Here is a 16,072-nt window from a genome sequence, read left to right as displayed (position 1 = left end):
TAAGGAGGAAGAGAGGCAAGTGAAGGGAAAACCTTTCGGTCAAATTTTCCACTGCTGTATAAAATTGGTTCTTGTTATGGCTAACTGTTTCCATCAGAAGAAGAAGGAAAAGAAGTCCATTCTAGATGGAAACAGTGCAAAACATTGAAACACTCAAAACCCCTCAGGGTTTGGGATATGCAAAGGAAGTTCAACCCCTGATTGAGATGTCTGACCTAATCAGAATGAAATTTACTCATTTTATATCAGAAAGATTGGTGTCACGGTACCAGTAAAAATTCTTCCGGATACCAGGCCTTCTCAGTCATTTATATCAGACAGTATTCTAAAGTTTAATGATGAAACAGACACCAGTGAGCTAAATTTTATTTCAGTTATTGGAGGCACAGAGTAAATTTGAAATCAGGGTTGATTCAGGATTTGTTAAAATAGCACTGAGGCCTAGTTTACCAGTGGACTAGTTTAACAGTCTCTACTGTTAGGAAATGACTTAGCAGGTGGCAAAGTTGTTCCTGCAGTGCAGCTAACAACTAAACCCATTTTAGATGTTCCAAAGATAGATTTCAGGATTTATCCCTCGTGTGGTAACTCGAGCAATGATCAAGAAGTCTGCCAATGCATATGGTTTGGTGCAGCATGGTTCTACCCATTTTGATGATTTGTCAGTAACATTCCTACCTTCATTGTTGGATCAAGATCCTTGCAGTAAGTCAATAATGAAAATCTGTCTCTGTCTAGGAAGGAGTTAATAGTGGAGCAGAGCAGAGACCCTGATATTGCAACCTTGAGGGAAACAGACCTTCCAGATAATGAGATTGCGAAGGTGCCAGTAGGGTATAATTTCAAAAGTGGGGTGCTGATGAGGAAGTGGAGACCCCCTAAGATTCCTGCAAGTAAGGAGTGGGCAGTTTTTCATCAGGTGGTAGATCCTAAAATCTACAGGAATGAGATTTTAACTTTGGCTGGTGGTCATCTTGGGGTAAATATGACTGTGAACAAAGTTTCTAAACACTTCTTCTGGGCTGGGTTAAGAAAAGATGTGGTAACATTTTGCCGAACCTGTCACACTTGTTAGGTTGTGGGTAAACCTAATCAAGTCACTCCAGTGGCCCCACTGCAACCTAGTCCTGCATTTGGTGAGCCCGTTCTCTAAAGTTGTTGTAGATTGTGTTGGCCCATTGCCAATAACTAAAACAGTCCATCAATACTTGTTAACCGTAATGTGTACGGCATCTAGATTCCCAGAAGCCATCCCTCTCAGAAATATAAAAGCTAAAACTGTGTCAAAGGCTTTTATAATGCTCTTTACTTTGTTTGGATTGCTTAAGGAGTTCCAATCTGACCAAGCCAGTAACTTTATGTCCGTATTATTCCAACAGATGCTTTACAAACTGGGAGCTAAACAGATTACTTCATCTGCGTGCTATCCAGAATCACAAGGGGCCTTAGAAAGATTTCATTCCACCCTCTAAGCCCTGATTAGTAAATTATGTGTGGAAAATAGAAAGGATTGGGATTATATTTGCTTTTGCTTCCAGTAAGGGAGTCAGGCAGATATCTAGCCTTTAGCCCCTTTGCACTTGTGTTTGGGCATTGGGTCCGAGGACCATTAGCATTGTAAAAAGAACAGTGGGTTAACAAATTGCTACATACTAATTTACTGGAATATGTCTTAAAATTTAAGGAAAGACTGCAAAAAGCTTGCAGCTTAGCAAGCGAAAATTTAAAATCAGCTCAGGAAAGAATGAAAACTTGGTATGACAAGAAAGCCAGAATGAGGTAATTTAAACCAGGAAACAAAGGGTTGGTTCTTTTTCCTGTGCAAACGAACCCACTACAAGCCAAATTTCATGGTCCTTATGAAATTGTATTTTGTCCACTAATCTCTTATGTGGGACCTTATCAAAGGCTTTTTGAAAGTCCAGGTACAATATATCCACTGGCTCTCCCTTGTCCATTTTCATAGTTACATCCTCAAAAAATTCCAGAAGTTTTGTCAAGCATGATTTCCCCTTCGTTATTCCATGCTGACTGGGACCGATCCTGATACTGTTATCCAAATGTGCTGCTATTTCATCTTTTAAAATTGACTCCAGCATTTTCCCCACCAATGAGTGCCTATCATAATCATTCCCTTCACATCCTAAACCTATGCACTTTTTTAGATTCGCCTACCCTGTTGCCTCCATAATTTCTCATAACTTTAATCACATTAATATGGTCGCCCTTCAGTCTCTTATGTCCCAAGTAGAGAAGTCCTGGCCAGGCCAACCTCTAACTCAGGGCCTCTGAAGCAAAAGACAATGTATTGGCTCATACCAGTTCATCCAACTAGTTTGAGAATATTTCTTAAACTGTCAAAATTTTTAAATAGCTAAACTAATTTAATTGAATTAGTACCTCACCGAGAAGTGACTCTACTCTTCCCCTTTATAACCCAGGTCACTGGCACGGAAAAGCATTACGCTAACTGTTATGCAAACATGCTGTCCAATGTACTGAGCAATAAGAACAATCTAGTGTTTGTTCCCTATTCATCAGATGGTACTTGAAATACACAATATGAGACATTTATGCTAAAGACAAAGCTGTTCAGTTTAATTTTGACCAAGGTAAAACTGACAAGTCAGTGTGGCAACAGGCGGGGTAAATGGACATGATACTGGGAATTGAGAGATTACCAACTTCAGTTTGAAAGGACAGATTGTATGCTTCCTGCAACATTTTGATCAGAAAGAGGAATGGAATAGAAAGGTTTGAACATGATTTATTAATATGATTTAATGAGGTTTGAACAGTTTATAATAGTTTTAGTAACAATGAACAATGAAATAAAGCACAGAAACCGGATCTCATTTTGTTCACAACTTGTGAAGGTTTTACAGGAACACACACAAAATTCTGGTAGAACACAGCAGGCTAGGCTGCCTAGCCTGCTGTGTTCTACCAGCATTTTGTGTGTGTTGTTTGAATTTTCAGCATCTGCAGATTTCCTAAGGTTTTATAAGACTCCTGTTTGCAAAACCCACCAATCCTGTTCTTGAGAAGGTGAAGACAATAGATGAAATAATACAGGAAGGACAGGTTGTCAAACCTTAGAAGACACTGTATGATGTGTGCACGTTAACTATTGTTTGATAGAATATACCTATCATACAGACATATTATTTTTTTGCATACAACATTAAAGAGAGTCAGACGGACCATCCCATCTTATCATAGGGCATTTTCACTGCTGTGTGACTCAATGTTCACCAGCCCCTCATGTCTAAGATGACCATTAAATACTCATATATATTATTGTCACTTTCCTGCATTTGAACATTACCATTTGATGCTCAAGTGATGATGTGTTCTTCTTATCTAAATGTTGTGGGGTGTCCACGAAGTCCTCCGGCAGCTGTCCTCTTTAGTGATAGTTTTCCCTGCAGTTCAATGCTTAGTCGTCACCTGAAACCTCTCCAATCTCCTTTTGAATTATTGCACTAATGCTCTACTGTTTTGAGACACTACCATGAAAAAAGACTAACTATGTACCATATTGGTGCCTTTTAGAATTTAAGTATCTCTATCAAGTCATTCCTCAGTCACAAAACGAAGGAACTGTTCAATTAATTAGAGAAAGTTTGTGGTTCTTTCATGATTAATCTGCAATAACTTGTTGCATCAACTGTGTCAGAGGAGTATAATTATCCATCTGTTGGCTGTGAAAAGTTAGCGTTTAAATAGATTTACAAGCAGGATGATAAGCAGCCCAGCATATTATCCACCCTGAATCTGGTGGATATCTGTAGGAACAGCGGATGACAAGAACCTGGCGAAGTATCAATGGGGCGGAGTGTGTGATGAAGGGGAGGGGAGGGGAGGGGAGGGGAGGGGCGCTGCTCGCGGGAGAGTCACGCATGTTAGGCTGAAAGGGACAGTGGATGGCTTGGCGCTCATAGGTACTGTGTGCATCCTATAACGAGAGAGAAAGGGTATTTCACAATATATTTCAGCTGCTTCCTAAAAATCGTCTGGGTTATCGCGTAAAGAGCCGCGTTGTTGCAGCAACTAAGAAGTTGAAGTATGTAGGCCAGCTCTAGCAATGAATGAGGTGGAATTTCTATCCCCCGCACCAAGTAACCTAGTCGAGCCCATATAAAATTTACTGTAAGCAATGCCCATAATGAAATGAAGTTCCCAGAAATGACCAGCAATATGATGAGGGATTTTCTGCGGCTGTCCATCTCTGGGTCTCTGGGAGTTCTCCCAGTGCCGGAACCTCGGAGCCTCTTGCGGGCTCTGTTGGCCACCAAAGCGAGTCTGATGGTCACTGCATTAAAAAGCAGAAACAGGGCAAACGGGAGCACAGGAGTGAGGAGGTAATGGAGGATAGTAATTGTTCCCCAGACAGGAGAGCCCAGAACTCAATTTCGTGCGCAACAAAATCTGGGGTTATCAGCAATAAAAGAAATACCTGTGAGCATAAAATACCATAAAATATCCTTTGAACAGCTCACAGTGGTCACTGTCCCCAGAACGACTGCCACCGTGCTCTCGCTGCAGGATTTATTCTTCCGCATCTTGCAACAAATGGCCACACATCGATCTAATGTGAAAGTGACGGTAAAGCAAACCAATCAGTTGATGCCCGCGAAAATCATGGCCGCCTGGTTGCTACACATGCGCAGCGAAATAAGGAACTGAAGTAAGTATCTCCCGATTTCGAAAGTTCGTTTACGCTTTTACGAAAGAACTACATTAGTACCCGTTTTCGTTAAACGAAAGAAATCCGAAGAGGATTTTCGCTTGTATGAAAAAAGCCGAAAAGTGAAAATAGCGTTCAACGTTTTTTTTGCAGCGAGCCGCCATAGCTTTGAACTGCTTGTGATTTTCGCTATGATTCACAGCGCTGCAATGATTGCAGAAAAGTATGACTTTAATTTTGAAAGGGAACGTAGGTTTAAGGAAGGGTTGCGGGATGTTTGAATGCTTATAAACAACTATTATTGAAAAATGCGTGATACTTCCAGAGTGCTCGATATCTTCCCGATTATTGTTAAGTGGAGCAACACTGTACATACATTATTTCTACTTTATGGAGGTGTGTATTTATCACCTATTTCCTGCTTTTACTACATGTGCGTTCATTTTAGGTTTTATGTGTAATTTGGTATGATTTGGTGCGTTATTTTTGGGGTCTGGCAACGATCAAATTTTTCACTTATAAAGTAATGTTAATTGTTTTTTGCTTTACGCCATTTGAGCTTACGAAAGTATTCATAGGAACGCTGTACTTCCGGATAGTGGGGAAACTTCGAATGAACAATCTGAATTTGCCTGCAGAGCAGGTTGACAAAAATGACCAGTAGATCGTTTGCTATCATGGCAACCAGGTAGTGTGTGACAACTTTCGAGAGTCCGCACTTACCCCGGGATAGAATCGCAATCGTCACAGCGTTCACTATGCGGAGGGAAATTAACAAGAGGATATCAATTTTGATCTATCATTTTTTCTATTAGTTTTTCTAGTTTTTTAGTTTGGGCTAATTTAAACTACTAAAATGTCCTCTGTGTCGTCACTTCCGGTTCCTCCCTGTGCTTTTGTTCATCTTCCGGGTTCACGAGTTCATAATTTTGTTAATTCTTTATATACTAGAGGGTTGATCGTTAGAAAACACGAGTGAATCTGCAGATGCTGGAAATAAATAAAAGCACAAAATGCTTGCAGAACTCAGCAGGCCAGACAGCATCTATGGGAGGAGGTAGTGACGACGTTTCGGTCTGAAACCCTTCATCAGGAGTGAAGTAACATGGGATGGTCGAGGGGGAATAAGAAGTGGGGGGAGGGATGAAGTAAAGAGCTGGGAAGTGATAGGCTGAAGGGAAATGGGCTGGGGGGAAGGTGGAGAATTATGGGAAATAAAAGAGAAGGGAAGGTAGGGCTGTTGGGAGATTATAGTGAGGGGGGAAAAGAGACAGACATATCGGAGTGGGAGTGGTCTGTGGAATTGAAGTGTGTGGCCACAGGAAGATACCTGGCCTGCCTTTCCCTGTACCTCCCGCACCTCCGGGAGACCTTATTCGCCGTGTGTTGTGGACCCACACGCTATTTCATCCTTCTTCGGATTCATGCATGCAATTGTCGTATTTTTTTTTTTACTTTGTTTCATCCGTCAAACACCGCAAAATCGCCCATCTGCGGACCCCAGAGCCCAGTCGGCTCCGACGCCAACACGCATGAATCTCGGATCGCGACCCCGCTGCCAATCACGGCACTGGACAGCCTCCGAACCCTGACTCCAGTACCACCAACGCGGGTTCCTACGGCCATGGACGCCCCCTCAGGGACACCGACATTGAACTTCCAATCGGACCTCCTCGTGCTGCCATCTTCCCGCCTCCCCCATCAGCACGCTGGATCCCAGCCTTGACCTCCGAGCTCGACCTCCACTACCCCCACCACCACGCTGCCATCTGATCTTTCCGAGCCTGAGGTTCAATCACCGGTTCCCGAACCCTCGGGGACTCTCAATCCCACCCCTTCCCCGCTGACTCCACCAGCCTCCCACCCCCCTCGGACCAGAGCTCTCAACACTTCCGGGTCTTCACCATCCCTCCGACCTTCCTCTCTCTGAGGCTGAGCACTCTGTCCATAGTAAGGGCCTCACATTTGTCCCCCTTCGCCCTCAGCTTAGTGAGTCCACTTCTTCGATAGGGACTCTCCCACACCCACCGATGACCCGTTCTCCCGTCTCAACCCTCCTCCTCCTCATGGACTCCCCGCCCAGGACTTCTACTCGCCCTGGATCTGTTTATCTCTAATTGCCGTCGGGACATTAACCATCTCGACTTCACCACCTCTTGCTCCAGTTCCAACCTTACCCCCTCTGAACGCTCTGCTCTCTTTTCCCTCTGCAACAATCCCAACCTTACCATCAACCCCGCTGATAAGGGGGGGGGGGTGCGGTTGTCGTCTGGCGCACCGACCTGCACATAGCGGAGGCATGACGACCACTCGCTTACACCTCCTCTTATCTACCCCTGGACCACGACCCCACTAGGGAGCACCAGTCCATTGTCTCCCAAACCATTTCGGATCTCATCAGCTCGGTAGATCTCCCATCCACGGCCACCAAACTTATACTTCCCACACCCCGCACATTCCGTTTCTACCTCCTACCTAAGATTCACAAACCTGCCTGTTCAGGCAGACCCATTGTCTCTGCTTGCTTCTGCCCCACTGAACTCATTTCTGCCTATCTCGACTCTGTTTTATCTCCCCTTGTTTCTATCCTTTCCCACCTATGTCCGTGATACTTTCCATGCTTTACATCTCTTCAAAGAGTTCAAGTTCCCTGGCCCCCACCACCTCATTTTCACCATGGACGACCAGTCCCTACATACCTCTATCCCCCACCAGTAAGGTCTCCAAGCTCTCCGTTTCTTCCTGGATTCCAGACCCAGCCAGTCACCTTCTACCACCGCTCTTCTCCGCCTCGCGGAATTAGTCCTCACCCTTAACAATTTCTCCTTTGGCTCCTCCCACTTCCTCCAAACTAAAGGTGTAGCCATGGGCACCCGCACCCGCACCCGCACACCTGCCTTTTTGTCGGCCATGTGGAGCAATCTATGTTCCAAGCCTTCACCGGTATCTGTCCTCCTCTTTTCTTACGTTATATCGACAACTGCGTCGGCGCTGCTTCCTGCACACATGCTGAGCTCGTCGACTTCATTAACTTCGCCTCCAACTTTCACCCCGCCCTCAAATTCACTTGGTCTAATTCTGACACCTCCCTCCCCTTTCTAGCTCTTTCTGTTTGTATCTCTGGGGACAGCCAATCCACCGATGTCTACTACAAACCTACAGACTCTCACAGCTACCTAGACTATTCCTCATCCCACCCTGTCTCCTGCAAAAATGCTATCCCTTTCTCTCAACTCCTCCGCCTCCGCCGCATCTGCTCTCAGGATGAGGCTTTTCATTCTAGGACAAAGGAGATGTCTTCCTTTTTTAAAGAAAGGGGCTTCCCTTCGTCCACTATCAACTCTGCCCTCCATCGCATCTCCCATATTTCACGCACCACTGCCCTCACCCCACCCCCCGCCAGCCCACCAGGGATAGAGTCCCCCTGGTCCTCACCTATCACCCTACCAGCCTACAGATCCAACGTATAATCCTCCGTAACTTCCGCCACCTCCTACGGGATTCCACCACCAGAAATATCTTCCCCCCCCCCCCCCCCACTCTGGGCTTTCCGCAGGGATCGCTCCCTACGCGACTCTCTTGGCCATTCATTCCCCCCATCCCTCCCCACCGACCTCCCTCCAGGCACTTATCCCTGCAAACGGAAGAAGTGCTACACCTGCCACCACACTTCTTCCCTCACCACCATCCTAGGCCCCAGACAGTCATTTCAGGTGAGGCACCACTTTACCTGCGAGTCAACTGGGGTCATAAACTGTATCCGGTGCTCCCGGTGTGGTCATTTATACATTTGGGAGACCCGCCGCAGACTGGGAGACCGTTTCGCCGAACACCGGCGCTCAGTCCTCCAGCAGTGGCGGGATCTCCCTGTGGCCACACACTTCAATTCCACAGACCACTCCCACTCCTATATGTCTGTCAATGGCCCCCGCTACCGTCAAGATGAGGCTATACGCAGGTTGATGGAGCAACACCTTATCTCCCGCCTAGGTAGCCTCCTACCTGCCGGCATGAACATTCAACTCACAGACCTCCGTTGATACCCTCGCCCCCCCTTACCCCATCCCTATCTATAATTTTAGACTGGTTCTCTTTCTCTCTCTTTTTCCGCCCTTACTATAATCTCCCCACAACCCTACCTTCCTTTCTCTTTTATTTCCCCTTCATCTCCACCTCCCCTAGCCCATTTCCCTTCAGCCTAACACTTCCCAGCTCTCTATTTAATCCCCCCCTCTGCTTATCCCCCCTCGAAAATCCCATGTTACTTCATTCTTGATGAAGTGTTTCGGCCCGAAACGTCGCCACTACCTCCTCCCATAAATGCTGTCTGGTCTGCTGAGTTCTGCCAGCATTTTGTGCTTTTATTTGATCCTTAGAAATATGGCTCAGACTATTATTTTTTTCTCTTGGAATACTAATAGTTTTAACCATCCGATTAAATGGAAAAAGATTTTTAAAGTATTCCGAAGACTGAACGCGCACATTATTTTTGCAGAAGAAACTCATGTGAGGAAAGAGCACAATCGGTTTTGGAAGTGTCAATAGTATCATTCGAACTCAAATGCCAAAGTAAAAGGAGTTTCAATTTTTATTGACTTCTCTATTACATTTTGTTTTCAATATAATATTATTTCTGATCCGAATGGCAGATTTTTGTTAATTACTGGGTTACATTTTAATAACAAGGTTGCTATGTTTGATGTTTATGCTGCAAATGTGGACTATCCTGAATTTTTTAAGTCTTTATTTACTTCTCTACCTAATCTAAATAAATATGTGTTGATAATGGGTGGTGACTTAAATTGTTGTTTAAATCCCTTGCTGGATAGATCTATATCCACTCAGACTTTACCAAATAAGTCGGCTGCTTTTATCAACTCTTTTTCGACTGATTATGGAATTTTAGATATTTGGAGATTTCTACGCCCTAAGGACAAAGAGTTTTCATTTTTCTCACGTTTATCACTCTTACTCGAGAATTGACTACTTTTTTAATGACTTACATTTTATTCCATCTGTAATTGGTTGTAATTATGACATTATTACCATCTCTGATCAAGCTCCAATGAAATTTTCTATTAAGTTAATGGACACAGCTCCTAGCATTAGATAATGGCAATTTGATTCTACTTTGCTTCAACACGCGGATTTTATTATATTTGTGAAGGAACAGATTGATTTCATCTTTTCATTAATACAATCGAAGAAATTTCCTGCGGAATTATTTGGGACACTTTTAAAGCATGCATACGTGGACAGATTGATTTGCGAAAACGTATTAAGTTGAAACTCTTTTATTGGTTGATAAGATCAAAGAAATTGATAAGAAATATTCTATTGCTCCTAGTAAGGAGCTCTATAAACAAAGAGTGCAGCTTCAAATGGAACACGGTTTATTATTTACATCCTCTATCGAAAATCAATTAATAAAAACTAGAAGTGATTCTTATATTTATAGTGATAAATCGGGCAAATTGTTAGCTATCCATAGAACCATAGAACATTACAGCACAGAAACAGGCCTTTTGGCCCTTCTTGACTATGCCGAACCATTTTCTGCCTAGTCCCACTGACATGCACCCATGCCATATCTCTGCAAACCCCTCTCATCCATATACATGTCTAAGTTTTCTTAAATGTCAAAAGTGAGCCCACATTCACCACTTCATCTGGCAGCTCCTTCCACACTCCCACCAATCTCTGTGTGAAGAAGCAGATCCCCCATGCTCCCTTTAAACTTTTCCCCCTTTACCCTTAACCCATGACCTCTTTTTTTCTCCCCTAGCCTTAGTGGAAAAAGCCTGCATGCATTCACTCTATCTATACCCATCATAAGTTTATACACCTCTATCAAATCACCCCTCATTCTCCTACGATCCAGGGAATAACGTCCTATCCTATTCAACCTTTCTCTGTAACTCAGTTTCTCAAGTGCCAGTAAATTCCTTGTAAACCTCTCTGCGCTCTTTCAACCTTATTAATATCCTTCCTGTTATTAGGTGACCAAAACTACACACAATACTTCAAATTCGGTCTCACCAATATATTATACAACCTCACCATTACATTCCAACTCTTATACTCAATACTTTGATTTATAAAGGCCAATGTACCAAAAGCTCTCTTTATGACCCTATCCACCTGTGACGCCACTATTAGGGAATTATGTATCTGTACTCCCAGATCCTTCTGTTCTACTGCACTCCTCAGTGTCCTACCATTTACCTTGTATGTTCTACCAAGGTTTGACCTTCCGAAGTGCAATACCTCACACTTATCCGCATTAAACTCCATCTGCCATTTTGCTGCCCATTCCTCAAACTGGTAGAAATCCCTCTGCAACCTTTGAGAATCTTCCTCCCTGTCCACTGCACGTCCAATCTTTGTATCATCAACAAATTTGCTGATCCAATTTGCCACATTATCATCCAGATCATTGATATAGCCAACAATTAACAATGGACTCAGCACTGATCCCTGTGGCACACCACTAGTCACAGGCCTCCACTCAGAGTAGCAATCCTCCAATACCATTCTCTGGCTTCTTCCATTGAGCCAATGTCTAATCCAATTTACTACCTCTGCATGTATACCTAGTGACTGAATCTTCCTAACTAGCCTCCCATGCAGGACCTTGTCAAACGCCTTACTAAAGTCCATGTATACAACAACCACTGCCTTCCCTTCATCTACTTTCCTGGTAACTTCCTTGTAAAACTCTAATAGATCGGTTAAACATGACCTACCACGCACAAAGCCATGCCGACTTTTTCTAATAAGTCCCTGTCTATCCAAATACTTGTAGATCCTATCTCTTAGTATTGCTTCCAATAATTTACCTACTACCAATGTCAAACTTACCGGCCTATAATTTCACATCTTCCTTTTTGAGCCTTTTTTTTTTTTACCAAGTGAAGACTGCTTTGGTTAAACGTCAAATTATTAGGAGTCGTAAACAGAATGGTGACTTGATAGTTAATCATGGTGAGATTAACACATTTTATCAAGATTTTTATACTTCTCTTTATCGCTCTGAATTTCCCCATGATCCCAATACTATGTATGATTTTTTAGGGAAATTAAATTTTCCAAAACTATCACCTGAAGAACGTTTAACGTTAGAAACTCCAATTACAGATGCAGAAATATAAGGTGTTATATCCTCAGTGAATTCCGAAAAAAGCATCATGTCCAGATGGGTATACAGTTGAATTCTTCAAGTTGTTTTCTTCTCTTTCTCCTTGGTTATTTAGGGTTTTTGAAGAAGCAATTCGATTCTAATTCAAATTACCACAATCATTTTATAGAGCTTCTATTTCTTTAATTTAAAAAGAAAGATAAAGATCCAACTGATTGTGCATCCTTTAGACCGATACCCCTGTTGAACGTAGATTCTAAGATCTTTTCCAAGATACTGGCGACCAGGTTGAGAAAGTATTACCTCAAATTCTCTCTGAGGACCAAACTGGATTTATTAAAAACCATTATTCATTTTTTTAATATTAGGAAGTTAATGAATATTGTTTATATTCCTTCACGTAGCACCCCAGAATGTGCCATTTCCTTAGATGCCGAGAAAGCATTGGATAAAGTTGAATGGCCATATTTATTTACTGTGCTTGAGTAATTTAACTTTAGTCCGACATTTATATCTTGGATTAAATTGATTTATCACACTGCAGTAGCCTCAGTTCTTACTAATAACCAAAGATCTCCCTTGTTTCGCTTATTTCCGGGTACCAGACAAAGTTGTCCTCTTAATCCATTACTATTTGATATTGCCCTGGAACCTTTAGCAATTGCAATTAGAGAATCACCTAGCATTTTTGGCATTACTCATGGGATGGATATACATAAGTTATCATTATACGCAGACGACTTGTTATTACCGTAGATTCCGGACTACAGAGCGCACCTGATTAAAAGACGCTGGCTCTAATTTTAGAAATAAAATCAATTTTTTAATTGTAAAGGCCGCACCGGATTTTCGGCCGCAGGTGTCCCACGTTGTAATATGAGATATTTACACAGAAAGATATTACACGTGAGGATTTTTTAACTTTTAATTAAATCCATATGGTAACAAAAACAAATACATATTGGAAATGCTTTTTTTCGAACCGTGCCCGTAACGCGGCTACTTTTAAATATACTTAAAGTTCAGTATACTTCTTTACTGAACAACATTCCAATATCTCCTAACGACTGGTAAAAAATATATATACTGCAGCCTACCAGGAAAAGTTATTGATCACCTTTAACTTAAAAGCAGCGTTCGCTCAGATCCAAAGACGCTCGCGTAATGCGCTCCCTCCCTCCGTCCCGTTTCATCGCAAACCGGCATTTTCCCACAAGACACCGCGAAACCGGGTGTGACGTCATAGCATCCCGCGATGTAGTACAGAAAACAAATATAGTTAAAACTCTTCTAACTTTAACTAGAAAATGAATTACTAAGCGAAAATATTATAAACTAAGTAACTGCCATAAGGCAGCACAATGCTTCGAGTGTTTTCCATGTTGATGAGGGTGAGTACAAATGACTGATTTACAATAATTTAATTGTGAAAGTGCGCTTGATTTATCGTACAATTTCATTGGACCTCTGTGAACTACTCATCAATTTTATTGGTCTACTGTTATGAGGCAAAATGTTTACGAGGCGGCATGAAAAAAATCATGTATTAGCCGCATCGGATTAAAGGCCGCAAAGTTCAAAGCTGTTCAAAATGTGGGAAAAAAGTAGCGGCTTAAAATCCGGAATCTACGGTATATATTTCTAATCCTGAGAAATCCATTCCCGCAGTTATAACACTGTTGGCTCAGTTTGGTAATTCTTCTGGTTACAAATTGAACCTTAATAAGAGTGAATTGTTTCCCCTCAATATGCAGGTTCCAACTTATGGAAATTTACCTTTCAGATTAGTTACTGATCACTTATATACTTAGGGGTTAAAATTACCAAAAAAAAGGATTTATTTACAGCTAATTTTTTCCTTTAAACTGATGAGATTAAACATTTGTTTACTAAATGGTCACCACTGTCTCTGTCACTGATAGGGCGGATCAATGCTATTAAGATGATTATTTTACCTAATTTTTAATATATATTTCAAGCGGTATTTCAAGGTAATAAAATTTTTATTCCAAAATCCTTTTTTGATAATGTTGATTTAAAAATGTCTTCATATATATGGCAGAATAAAAATCCTAGGTTAGGTAAAATATATTTACAGAAGTCTAAAAATGAAGGTGGACTGGCATTGCCGAATTTTAGATTTTATTATAGCGCAATTAATATCCAATATTTGAAATGTTGTTTATGGGATTTGAATTTATGTTTTGGTCCTCATTGGGTAAATTTGGAAATCAAATCTGTACAAGGGTTGTCATTGGGTTCTATTTTAGGGACTTCTCTTCCCTTTGCTTTTTCTAAATTGCATAAACAAATTGACAATCCTATAGTTAAATACACTCTACGCATATGGTTTTAATTTTGGAAATTCTTTGGGTTGAATCAATTTGTTTCAGCAATTCATATTATATCTAATTTCTTTTTTTTTTCATCCCTCTATTATGGACCAAGCCTAATTAGCTTGGAAGACTAAAGGTATATTACGATTTTCCGATTTATTTTTGGATAATTGTTTCATGTCTTTTGAACAGTTATCTAATGAATATAACTTGCCCAGATACCTTTTTTATAGATATTTACAGATTAGGAACTTTTTATGCACTGTACTTCCTACCTTTCCAAATCTAGATTCTATGGGTATTTTGGAGACAATTTTAGAATTAAATCCTTTTCAGAAAGATGTAATAGCAAATATTTACAATATAATTATGAAAATATATTCAGAGGTTTCTTATAAAAATAAGAATGATTGGGAAAAGGAACTTAAGTTTACTATTCCTATTGAGAAATGGGAAAAATTATTCAATTAGTTAATTCATCCTCTTTATGTTCAAAACATTCGTTGATACAGTTTAAAGTTGTGCACAGGGCTCATATGTCTAAGGATAAATTTGCTCGTTTTTATTCCCATATAAATCCTATCTGTGACCGATGTCATTCTGAGACAGCCTCACTAACTCATATGTTTCGGTCATGTCCGTTTTTGAAAAAAATATAGGAATGATATCTTTGATATTATTTCTACGGTATTGAGTATTGATTTACAACCTCACCTTATCACCACAATTTTTGGTTTACCAATGATAGAGTCAATTCATTATCTCCTTCTGTTTGTCTGATGATAGCATTTCTTACATTAATGGATAAAATATCTATTTTGTTGAATTGGAAAGAGATTAATCCCCCTACCACATTTCATTGGTTTTCTCAAAATATGTTATGTTTAAATTTGGAAAAAACTAGAAGCGTCGTATATGATTCTTCTATTAAATTTGAAAAGACTTGGAGGCCATTTATTCAATGTTTTCATATGATGTAATTTGATCTTTTTCCAGACCTATTTCTTTCTGCTTCTGACAATATACATGCATAGAGGATCGGAGCTGATGACACTTACGATTCTTTTTCTTTTCTTAGATATTATAAACAGCCCATGTTTCTTTTCTTTTTTTTCAGTTAGTGGTTACCTTGTTAGAGTAGTTTCTTTTTTTCTAGTTCTGCTTGGGGTATATTTTTTTCTTATGTTTTGTTTTTTTTTTCATATTGTTATACCTCGCTTTCTTGTCTTGTACACATTATATTTGTATCATGTGTGATTTTGGGAGACTTAATTTTTTGTATCTATTGTTTATATATATTTTTTATGTTAGCTTTTAATTTTTAATCCCAATAATTATGTATTGATTATGTATCGATTTTTTATTTTAATATGTTGATATTAATAAAATTGAAAAAGATAAGAAGAGAAACCACCTGGTTTCCTTGGCTGCGTAAGTCTGGGGATGGCAAAACACTCTCCGGTCCCACCAGTGAGACTGAGACGACTCTCCCGCCCCAAAGCCCGGTTTATGTGGATGCTGTGTAATTGGCTACCCTATTACAAATTGGTGTCATCAAATAACGGACCGTACATTGCATACAATTAAAGGAATTATATTTGTGAAACTTAAGGCTTAGTATAGAAAACCAAAAATAAAAGTGGCTGTTCTAATGTAAAGTCAAATATGCACAAGTTGGAGCTCATTTAAAACTTCTCCGTCATTCACACGCTGAGCGCTCGGTCAGCGTGAAAGCACACACCACTTTCCGAACGTCGCTCGAAATCCATCTCGAACAAACGGGTCTCCTACCGGGTCGCAACCTATGACCGGTTCTCCCCAGCGTCTTCGCTCTCCAAGTCCTGCTGAAAAAAAAACAAGATCAAACTTACTGCCCCGACCAAGAAAACCTTCCCCTAATTCGATGGC

This window comes from Hemitrygon akajei, chromosome 10, assembly GCF_048418815.1.
Source record: "Hemitrygon akajei chromosome 10, sHemAka1.3, whole genome shotgun sequence".
NCBI classification, from domain to species: domain Eukaryota; kingdom Metazoa; phylum Chordata; class Chondrichthyes; order Myliobatiformes; family Dasyatidae; genus Hemitrygon; species Hemitrygon akajei.
This window is presented reverse-complemented; position numbering follows the sequence as displayed.